Raw genomic sequence first — 12,453 nt, forward strand, 5'->3', positions numbered from 1 at the left:
GGCTCTGAAAAGCTCATTTTCAACGTTCAATTCAGAATGTGATAAAACCAGATCCAGCCATAAAATGCATCATTCTTTTTTGTTTAAGACAACATTTCATGCACTGTTAAACATGTTAAAGCAAGTTGCAAGTGAAAATCTATGTCTCTGACTGAGTTTGCATTACTGTGATTTGACCTCTCTGCTGGCTGAGATAAGCTCATTTTCAACGTCCAATTCAGAATGTAATAAAACTAGATCCAGCTATAAAATGCATCATTCTTTTTTGTTTTAGACAACATTTCATGCACTGTTAAACATGTTAAAGCAAGTTGCAAGTGAAAATCTATGTCTCTGACTGATTTTGCATTACTGTGATTTGACCTCTCTGCTGGCTGAGATAAGCTCATTTTCAACGTTCAATTCAGAATGTGATAAAACCAGATCCAGCCATAAAATGCATCATTCTTTTTTGTTTAAGACAACATTTCATGCACTGTTAAACATGTTAAAGCAAGTTGCAAGTGAAAAACTATGTCTCTGACTGAGTTTGCATTACTGTGATTTGACCTCTCTGCTGGCTGAGATAAGCTCATTTTCAACGTCCAATTCAGAATGTAATAAAACCAGATCCAGCCATAAAATGCATCATTCTTTTTTGTTTTAGACAACATTTCATGCACTGTTAAACATGTTAAAGCAAGTTGCAAGTGAAAATCTATGTCTCTGACTGAGTTTGCATTACTGTGATTTGACCTCTCTGCTGGCTGAGATAAGCTCATTTTCAACGTCCAATTCAGAATGTAATAAAACCAGATCCAGCCATAAAATGCATCATTCTTTTTTGTTTTAGACAACATTTCATGCACTGTTAAACATGTTAAAGCAAGTTGCAAGTGAAAAACTATGTCTCTGACTGAGTTTGCATTACTGTGATTTGACCTCTCTGCTGGCTGAGATAAGCTCATTTTCAACGTCCAATTCAGAATGTAATAAAACCAGATCCAGCCATAAAATGCATCATTCTTTTTTGTTTTAGACAACATTTCATGCACTGTTAAACATGTTAAAGCAAGTTGCAAGTGAAAATCTATGTCTCTGACTGAGTTTGCATTACTGTGATTTGACCTCTCTGCTGGCTGAGATAAGCTCATTTTCAACGTCCAATTCAGAATGTAATAAAACCAGATCCAGCCATAAAATGCATCATTCTTTTTTGTTTTAGACAACATTTCATGACCTGTTAAACATGTTAAAGCAAGTTGCAAGTGAAAATCTATGTCTCTGACTGAGTTTGCATTACTGTGATTTGACCTCTCTGCTGGCTGAGATAAGCTCATTTTCAACGTCCAATTCAGAATGTAATAAAACCAGATCCAGCCATAAAATGCATCATTCTTTTTTGTTTTAGACAACATTTCATGCACTGTTAAACATGTTAAAGCAAGTTGCAAGTGAAAATCTATGTCTCTGACTGAGTTTGCATTACTGTGATTTGACCTCTCTGCTGGCTGAGATAAGCTCATTTTCAACGTCCAATTCAGAATGTAATAAAACCAGATCCAGCTATAAAATGCATCATTCTTTTTTGTTTTAGACAACATTTCATGCACTGTTAAACATGTTAAAGCAAGTTGCAAGTGAAAATCTATGTCTCTGACTGAGTTTGCATTACTGTGATTTGACCTCTCTGCTGGCTGAGATAAGCTCATTTTCAACGTCCAATTCAGAATGTAATAAAACCAGATCCAGCCATAAAATGCATCATTCTTTTTTGTTTTAGACAACATTTCATGCACTGTTAAACATGTTAAAGCAAGTTGCAAGTGAAAATCTATGTCTCTGACTGAGTTTGCATTACTGTGATTTGACCTCTCTGCTGGCTGAGATAAGCTCATTTTCAACGTCCAATTCAGAATGTAATAAAACCAGATCCAGCCATAAAATGCATCATTCTTTTTTGTTTTAGACAACATTTCATGCACTGTTAAACATGTTAAAGCAAGTTGCAAGTGAAAATCTATGTCTCTGACTGAGTTTGCATTACTGTGATTTCACCTCTCTGCTGGCTGAGATAAGCTCATTTTCAACGTCCAATTCAGAATGTAATAAAACCAGATCCAGCCATAAAATGCATCATTCTTTTTTGTTTTAGACAACATTTCATGCACTGTTAAACATGTTAAAGCAAGTTGCAAGTGAAAATCTATGTCTCTGACTGAGTTTGCATTACTGTGATTTCACCTCTCTGCTGGCTGAGATAAGCTCATTTTCAACGTCCAATTCAGAATGTAATAAAACCAGATCCAGCCATAAAATGCATCATTCTTTTTTGTTTTAGACAACATTTCATGCACTGTTAAACATGTTAAAGCAAGTTGCAAGTGAAAATCTATGTCTCTGACTGAGTTTGCATTACTGTGATTTGACCTCTCTGCTGGCTGAGATAAGCTCATTTTCAACGTCCAATTCAGAATGTAATAAAACCAGATCCAGCCATAAAATGCATCATTCTTTTTTGTTTTAGACAACATTTCATGCACTGTTAAACATGTTAAAGCAAGTTGCAAGTGAAAATCTATGTCTCTGACTGAGTTTGCATTACTGTGATTTGACCTCTCTGCTGGCTGAGATAAGCTCATTTTCAACGTCCAATTCAGAATGTAATAAAACCAGATCCAGCTATAAAATGCATCATTCTTTTTTGTTTTAGACAACATTTCATGCACTGTTAAACATGTTAAAGCAAGTTGCAAGTGAAAATCTATGTCTCTGACTGAGTTTGCATTACTGCTTATTTTGACCTCTGCTGGCTCTGAAAAGCTCATTTTCAACGTTCAATTCAGAATGTGATAAAACCAGATCCAGCCATAAAATGCATCATTCTTTTTTGTTTTAGACAACATTTCATGTACTGTTAAACATGTTAAAGCAAGTTGCAAGTAAAAATCTATGCCTCTGACTGAGTTTGCATTACTGCTTATTTTGACCTCTGCTGGCTCTGAAAAGCTCATTTTCAACGTTCAATTCAGAATGTGATAAAACCAGATCCAGCCATAAAATGCATCATTCTTTTTTGTTTAAGACAACATTTCATGCACTGTTAAACATGTTAAAGCAAGTTGCAAGTGAAAATCTATGTCTCTGACTGAGTTTGCATTACTGTAATTTGACCTCTCTGCTGGCTGAGATAAGCTCATTTCAACGTCCAATTCAGAATGTAATAAAACCAGATCCAGCCATAAAATGCATCATTCTTTTTTGTTTTAGACAACATTTCATGCACTGTTAAACATGTTAAAGCAAGTTGCAAGTGAAAATCTATGTCTCTGACTGAGTTTGCATTACTGCTTATTTTGACCTCTGCTGGCTCTGAAAAGCTCATTTTCAACGTTCAATTCAGAATGTGATAAAACCAGATCCAGCCATAAAATGCATCATTCTTTTTTGTTTTAGACAACATTTCATGTACTGTTAAACATGTTAAAGCAAGTTGCAAGTAAAAATCTATGCCTCTGACTGAGTTTGCATTACTGCTTATTTTGACCTCTGCTGGCTCTGAAAAGCTCATTTTCAACGTTCAATTCAGAATGTGATAAAACCAGATCCAGCCATAAAATGCATCATTCTTTTTTGTTTAAGACAACATTTCATGCACTGTTAAACATGTTAAAGCAAGTTGCAAGTGAAAATCTATGTCTCTGACTGAGTTTGCATTACTGTAATTTGACCTCTCTGCTGGCTGAGATAAGCTCATTTCAACGTCCAATTCAGAATGTAATAAAACCAGATCCAGCTATAAAATGCATCATTCTTTTTTGTTTTAGACAACATTTCATGCACTGTTAAACATGTTAAAGCAAGTTGCAAGTGAAAATCTATGTCTCTGACTGATTTTGCATTACTGTGATTTGACCTCTCTGCTGGCTGAGATAAGCTCATTTTCAACGTCCAATTCAGAATGTAATAAAACCAGATCCAGCCATAAAATGTATCATTCTTTTTTGTTTTAGACAACATTTCATGTACTGTTAAACATGTTAAAGCAAGTTGCAAGTGAAAATCTATGTCTCTGACTGAGTTTGCATTACTGCTTATTTTGACCTCTGCTGGCTCTGAAAAGCTCATTTTCAACGTCCAATTCAGAAAGTGATAAAACCAGATCTAGCCATAAAATGCATCATTCTTTTTTGTTTTAGACAACATTTCATGCACTGTTAAACATGTTAAAGCAAGTTGCAAGTGAAAATCTATGTCTCTGACTGAGTTTGCATTACTGCTTATTTTGACCTCTGCTGGCTGAGATAAGCTCATTTTCAACGTCCAATTCAGAATGTAATAAAACCAGATCCAGCCATAAAATGTATCATTCTTTTTTGTTTTAGACAACATTTCATGTACTGTTAAACATGTTAAAGCAAGTTGCAAGTGAAAATCTATGTCTCTGACTGAGTTTGCATTACTGCTTATTTTGACCTCTGCTGGCTCTGAAAAGCTCATTTTCAACGTCCAATTCAGAAAGTGATAAAACCAGATCTAGCCATAAAATGCATCATTCTTTTTTGTTTTAGACAACATTTCATGCACTGTTAAACATGTTAAAGCAAGTTGCAAGTGAAAATCTATGTCTCTGACTGAGTTTGCATTACTGCTTATTTTGACCTCTGCTGGCTCTGAAAAGCTCATTTTCAACGTTCAATTCAGAATGTGATAAAACCAGATCCAGCCATAAAATGCATCATTCTTTTTTGTTTAAGACAACATTTCATGCACTGTTAAACATGTTAAAGCAAGTTGCAAGTGAAAAACTATGTCTCTGACTGAGTTTGCATTACTGTGATTTGACCTCTCTGCTGGCTGAGATAAGCTCATTTTCAACGTCCAATTCAGAATGTAATAAAACCAGATCCAGCCATAAAATGCATCATTCTTTTTTGTTTTAGACAACATTTCATGCACTGTTAAACATGTTAAAGCAAGTTGCAAGTGAAAATCTATGTCTCTGACTGAGTTTGCATTACTGTGATTTGACCTCTCTGCTGGCTGAGATAAGCTCATTTTCAACGTCCAATTCAGAATGTAATAAAACCAGATCCAGCCATAAAATGCATCATTCTTTTTTGTTTTAGACAACATTTCATGCACTGTTAAACATGTTAAAGCAAGTTGCAAGTGAAAATCTATGTCTCTGACTGAGTTTGCATTACTGTGATTTGACCTCTCTGCTGGCTGAGATAAGCTCATTTTCAACGTCCAATTCAGAATGTAATAAAACCAGATCCAGCTATAAAATGCATCATTCTTTTTTGTTTTAGACAACATTTCATGCACTGTTAAACATGTTAAAGCAAGTTGCAAGTGAAAATCTATGTCTCTGACTGAGTTTGCATTACTGTGATTTGACCTCTCTGCTGGCTGAGATAAGCTCATTTTCAACGTCCAATTCAGAATGTAATAAAACCAGATCCAGCCATAAAATGCATCATTCTTTTTTGTTTTAGACAACATTTCATGCACTGTTAAACATGTTAAAGCAAGTTGCAAGTGAAAATCTATGTCTCTGACTGAGTTTGCATTACTGTGATTTGACCTCTCTGCTGGCTGAGATAAGCTCATTTTCAACGTCCAATTCAGAATGTAATAAAACCAGATCCAGCTATAAAATGCATCATTCTTTTTTGTTTTAGACAACATTTCATGCACTGTTAAACATGTTAAAGCAAGTTGCAAGTGAAAATCTATGTCTCTGACTGAGTTTGCATTACTGTGATTTGACCTCTCTGCTGGCTGAGATAAGCTCATTTTCAACGTCCAATTCAGAATGTAATAAAACCAGATCCAGCCATAAAATGCATCATTCTTTTTTGTTTTAGACAACATTTCATGCACTGTTAAACATGTTAAAGCAAGTTGCAAGTGAAAATCTATGTCTCTGACTGAGTTTGCATTACTGTGATTTGACCTCTCTGCTGGCTGAGATAAGCTCATTTTTAACGTCCAATTCAGAATGTAATAAAACCAGATCCAGCCATAAAATGCATCATTCTTTTTTGTTTTAGACAACATTTCATGCACTGTTAAACATGTTAAAGCAAGTTGCAAGTGAAAATCTATGTCTCTGACTGAGTTTGCATTACTGTGATTTGACCTCTCTGCTGGCTGAGATAAGCTCATTTTCAACGTCCAATTCAGAATGTAATAAAACCAGATCCAGCTATAAAATGCATCATTCTTTTTTGTTTTAGACAACATTTCATGCACTGTTAAACATGTTAAAGCAAGTTGCAAGTGAAAATCTATGTCTCTGACTGAGTTTGCATTACTGTGATTTGACCTCTCTGCTGGCTGAGATAAGCTCATTTTCAACGTCCAATTCAGAATGTAATAAAACCAGATCCAGCCATAAAATGCATCATTCTTTTTTGTTTTAGACAACATTTCATGCACTGTTAAACATGTTAAAGCAAGTTGCAAGTGAAAATCTATGTCTCTGACTGAGTTTGCATTACTGTGATTTCACCTCTCTGCTGGCTGAGATAAGCTCATTTTCAACGTCCAATTCAGAATGTAATAAAACCAGATCCAGCCATAAAATGCATCATTCTTTTTTGTTTTAGACAACATTTCATGCACTGTTAAACATGTTAAAGCAAGTTGCAAGTGAAAATCTATGTCTCTGACTGAGTTTGCATTACTGTGATTTGACCTCTCTGCTGGCTGAGATAAGCTCATTTTCAACGTCCAATTCAGAATGTAATAAAACCAGATCCAGCCATAAAATGCATCATTCTTTTTTGTTTTAGACAACATTTCATGCACTGTTAAACATGTTAAAGCAAGTTGCAAGTGAAAATCTATGTCTCTGACTGAGTTTGCATTACTGTGATTTGACCTCTCTGCTGGCTGAGATAAGCTCATTTTCAACGTCCAATTCAGAATGTAATAAAACCAGATCCAGCTATAAAATGCATCATTCTTTTTTGTTTTAGACAACATTTCATGCACTGTTAAACATGTTAAAGCAAGTTGCAAGTGAAAATCTATGTCTCTGACTGAGTTTGCATTACTGCTTATTTTGACCTCTGCTGGCTCTGAAAAGCTCATTTTCAACGTTCAATTCAGAATGTGATAAAACCAGATCCAGCCATAAAATGCATCATTCTTTTTTGTTTTAGACAACATTTCATGCACTGTTAAACATGTTAAAGCAAGTTGCAAGTGAAAATCTATGTCTCTGACTGAGTTTGCATTACTGTGATTTCACCTCTCTGCTGGCTGAGATAAGCTCATTTTCAACGTCCAATTCAGAATGTAATAAAACCATATCCAGCTATAAAATGCATCATTCTTTTTTGTTTTAGACAACATTTCATGCACTGTTAAACATGTTAAAGCAAGTTGCAAGTGAAAATCTATGTCTCTGACTGAGTTTGCATTACTGTGATTTGACCTCTCTGCTGGCTGAGATAAGCTCATTTTCAACGTCCAATTCAGAATGTAATAAAACCTGATCCAGCTATAAAATGCATCATTCTTTTTTGTTTTAGACAACATTTCATGCACTGTTAAACATGTTAAAGCAAATTGCAAGTGAAAATCTATGTCTCTGACTGAGTTTGCATTACTGTGATTTGACCTCTCTGCTGGCTGAGATAAGCTCATTTTCAACGTCCAATTCAGAATGTAATAAAACCAGATCCAGCCATAAAATGCATCATTCTTTTTTGTTTTAGACAACATTTCATGCACTGTTAAACATGTTAAAGCAAGTTGCAAGTGAAAATCTATGTCTCTGACTGAGTTTGCATTACTGTGATTTGACCTCTCTGCTGGCTGAGATAAGCGCATTTTCAACGTCCAATTCAGAATGTAATAAAACCAGATCCAGCCATAAAATGCATCATTCTTTTTTGTTTTAGACAACATTTCATGCACTGTTAAACATGTTAAAGCAAGTTGCAAGTGAAAATCTATGTCTCTGACTGAGTTTGCATTACTGTGATTTGACCTCTCTGCTGGCTGAGATAAGCTCATTTTCAACGTCCAATTCAGAAAGTGATAAAAACAGATCTAGCCATAAAATGCATCATTCTTTTTTGTTTTAGACAACATTTCATGCACTGTTAAACATGTTAAAGCAAGTTGCAAGTGAAAATCTATGTCTCTGACTGAGTTTGCATTACTGCTTATTTTGACCTCTGCTGGCTCTGAAAAGCTCATTTTCAACGTCCAATTCAGAAAGTGATAAAACCAGATCTAGCCATAAAATGCATCATTCTTTTTTGTTTTAGACAACATTTCATGCACTGTTAAACATGTTAAAGCAAGTTGCAAGTGAAAATCTATGTCTCTGACTGAGTTTGCATTACTGTGATTTCACCTCTCTGCTGGCTGAGATAAGCTCATTTTCAACGTCCAATTCAGAATGTAATAAAACCAGATCCAGCCATAAAATGCATCATTCTTTTTTGTTTTAGACAACATTTCATGCACTGTTAAACATGTTAAAGCAAGTTGCAAGTGAAAATCTATGTCTCTGACTGAGTTTGCATTACTGTGATTTGACCTCTCTGCTGGCTGAGATAAGCTCATTTTCAACGTCCAATTCAGAATGTAATAAAACCAGATCCAGCTATAAAATGCATCATTCTTTTTTGTTTTAGACAACATTTCATGCACTGTTAAACTTGTTAAAGCAAGTTGCAAGTGAAAATCTATGTCTCTGACTGAGTTTGCATTACTGTGATTTGACCTCTCTGCTGGCTGAGATAAGCTCATTTTCAACGTCCAATTCAGAATGTAATAAAACCAGATCCAGCCATAAAATGCATCATTCTTTTTTGTTTTAGACAACATTTCATGCACTGTTAAACATGTTAAAGCAAGTTGCAAGTGAAAATCTATGTCTCTGACTGAGTTTGCATTACTGCTTATTTCGACCTCTGCTGGCTCTGAAAAGCTCATTTTCAACGTTCAATTCAGAATGTGATAAAACCAGATCCAGCCATAAAATGCATCATTCTTTTTTGTTTAAGACAACATTTCATGCACTGTTAAACATGTTAAAGCAAGTTGCAAGTGAAAATCTATGTCTCTGACTGAGTTTGCATTACTGTGATTTGACCTCTCTGCTGGCTGAGATAAGCTCATTTTCAACGTCCAATTCAGAATGTAATAAAACTAGATCCAGCTATAAAATGCATCATTCTTTTTTGTTTTAGACAACATTTCATGCACTGTTAAACATGTTAAAGCAAGTTGCAAGTGAAAATCTATGTCTCTGACTGATTTTGCATTACTGTGATTTGACCTCTCTGCTGGCTGAGATAAGCTCATTTTCAACGTTCAATTCAGAATGTGATAAAACCAGATCCAGCCATAAAATGCATCATTCTTTTTTGTTTAAGACAACATTTCATGCACTGTTAAACATGTTAAAGCAAGTTGCAAGTGAAAAACTATGTCTCTGACTGAGTTTGCATTACTGTGATTTGACCTCTCTGCTGGCTGAGATAAGCTCATTTTCAACGTCCAATTCAGAATGTAATAAAACCAGATCCAGCCATAAAATGCATCATTCTTTTTTGTTTTAGACAACATTTCATGCACTGTTAAACATGTTAAAGCAAGTTGCAAGTGAAAATCTATGTCTCTGACTGAGTTTGCATTACTGTGATTTGACCTCTCTGCTGGCTGAGATAAGCTCATTTTCAACGTCCAATTCAGAATGTAATAAAACCAGATCCAGCCATAAAATGCATCATTCTTTTTTGTTTTAGACAACATTTCATGACCTGTTAAACATGTTAAAGCAAGTTGCAAGTGAAAATCTATGTCTCTGACTGAGTTTGCATTACTGTGATTTGACCTCTCTGCTGGCTGAGATAAGCTCATTTTCAACGTCCAATTCAGAATGTAATAAAACCAGATCCAGCCATAAAATGCATCATTCTTTTTTGTTTTAGACAACATTTCATGCACTGTTAAACATGTTAAAGCAAGTTGCAAGTGAAAATCTATGTCTCTGACTGAGTTTGCATTACTGTGATTTGACCTCTCTGCTGGCTGAGATAAGCTCATTTTCAACGTCCAATTCAGAATGTAATAAAACCAGATCCAGCTATAAAATGCATCATTCTTTTTTGTTTTAGACAACATTTCATGCACTGTTAAACATGTTAAAGCAAGTTGCAAGTGAAAATCTATGTCTCTGACTGAGTTTGCATTACTGTGATTTGACCTCTCTGCTGGCTGAGATAAGCTCATTTTCAACGTCCAATTCAGAATGTAATAAAACCAGATCCAGCCATAAAATGCATCATTCTTTTTTGTTTTAGACAACATTTCATGCACTGTTAAACATGTTAAAGCAAGTTGCAAGTGAAAATCTATGTCTCTGACTGAGTTTGCATTACTGTGATTTCACCTCTCTGCTGGCTGAGATAAGCTCATTTTCAACGTCCAATTCAGAATGTAATAAAACCATAACCAGCTATAAAATGCATCATTCTTTTTTGTTTTAGACAACATTTCATGCACTGTTAAACATGTTAAAGCAAGTTGCAAGTGAAAATCTATGTCTCTGACTGAGTTTGCATTACTGTGATTTGACCTCTCTGCTGGCTGAGATAAGCTCATTTTCAACGTCCAATTCAGAATGTAATAAAACCTGATCCAGCTATAAAATGCATCATTCTTTTTTGTTTTAGACAACATTTCATGCATTGTTAAACATGTTAAAGCAAATTGCAAGTGAAAATCTATGTCTCTGACTGAGTTTGCATTACTGTGATTTCACCTCTCTGCTGGCTGAGATAAGCTCATTTTCAACGTCCAATTCAGAATGTAATAAAACCAGATCCAGCCATAAAATGCATCATTCTTTTTTGTTTTAGACAACATTTCATGCACTGTTAAACATGTTAAAGCAAGTTGCAAGTGAAAATCTATGTCTCTGACTGAGTTTGCATTACTGTGATTTGACCTCTCTGCTGGCTGACATAAGCGCATTTTCAACGTCCAATTCAGAATGTAATAAAACCAGATCCAGCCATAAAATGCATCATTCTTTTTTGTTTTAGACAACATTTCATGCACTGTTAAACATGTTAAAGCAAGTTGCAAGTGAAAATCTATGTCTCTGACTGAGTTTGCATTACTGTGATTTGACCTCTCTGCTGGCTGAGATAAGCTCATTTTCAACGTCCAATTCAGAAAGTGATAAAAACAGATCTAGCCATAAAATGCATCATTCTTTTTTGTTTTAGACAACATTTCATGCACTGTTAAACATGTTAAAGCAAGTTGCAAGTGAAAATCTATGTCTCTGACTGAGTTTGCATTACTGCTTATTTTGACCTCTGCTGGCTCTGAAAAGCTCATTTTCAACGTCCAATTCAGAAAGTGATAAAACCAGATCTAGCCATAAAATGCATCATTCTTTTTTGTTTTAGACAACATTTCATGCACTGTTAAACATGTTAAAGCAAGTTGCAAGTGAAAATCTATGTCTCTGACTGAGTTTGCATTACTGTGATTTGACCTCTCTGCTGGCTGAGATAAGCTCATTTTCAACGTCCAATTCAGAATGTAATAAAACTAGATCCAGCTATAAAATGCATCATTCTTTTTTGTTTTAGACAACATTTCATGCACTGTTAAACATGTTAAAGCAAGTTGCAAGTGAAAATCTATGTCTCTGACTGATTTTGCATTACTGTGATTTGACCTCTCTGCTGGCTGAGATAAGCTCATTTTCAACGTCCAATTCAGAATGTAATAAAACCAGATCCAGCCATAAAATGCATCATTCTTTTTTGTTTTAGACAACATTTCATGTACTGTTAAACATGTTAAAGCAAGTTGCAAGTGAAAATCTATGTCTCTGACTGAGTTTGCATTACTGCTTATTTTGACCTCTGCTGGCTCTGAAAAGCTCATTTTCAACGTCCAATTCAGAAAGTGATAAAACCAGATCTAGCCATAAAATGCATCATTCTTTTTTGTTTCAGACAACATTTCATGCACTGTTAAACATGTTAAAGCAAGTTGCAAGTGAAAATCTATGTCTCTGACTGAGTTTGCATTACTGCTTATTTTGACCTCTGCTGGCTCTGAAAAGCTCATTTTCAACGTTCAATTCAGAATGTGATAAAACCAGATCCAGCCATAAAATGCATCATTCTTTTTTGTTTAAGACAACATTTCATGCACTGTTAAACATGTTAAAGCAAGTTGCAAGTGAAAAACTATGTCTCTGACTGAGTTTGCATTACTGTGATTTGACCTCTCTGCTGGCTGAGATAAGCTCATTTTCAACGTCCAATTCAGAATGTAATAAAACCAGATCCAGCTATAAAATGCATCATTCTTTTTTGTTTTAGACAACATTTCATGCACTGTTAAACATGTTAAAGCAAGTTGCAAGTGAAAATCTATGTCTCTGACTGATTTTGCATTACTGTGATTTGACCT

The sequence above is a fragment of the Danio rerio genome, chromosome 18, assembly GCF_052040795.2.
Source record: "Danio rerio strain M-AB ecotype USA chromosome 18, GRCz13ab, whole genome shotgun sequence".
Classification (NCBI taxonomy): Eukaryota; Metazoa; Chordata; class Actinopteri; order Cypriniformes; family Danionidae; genus Danio; species Danio rerio.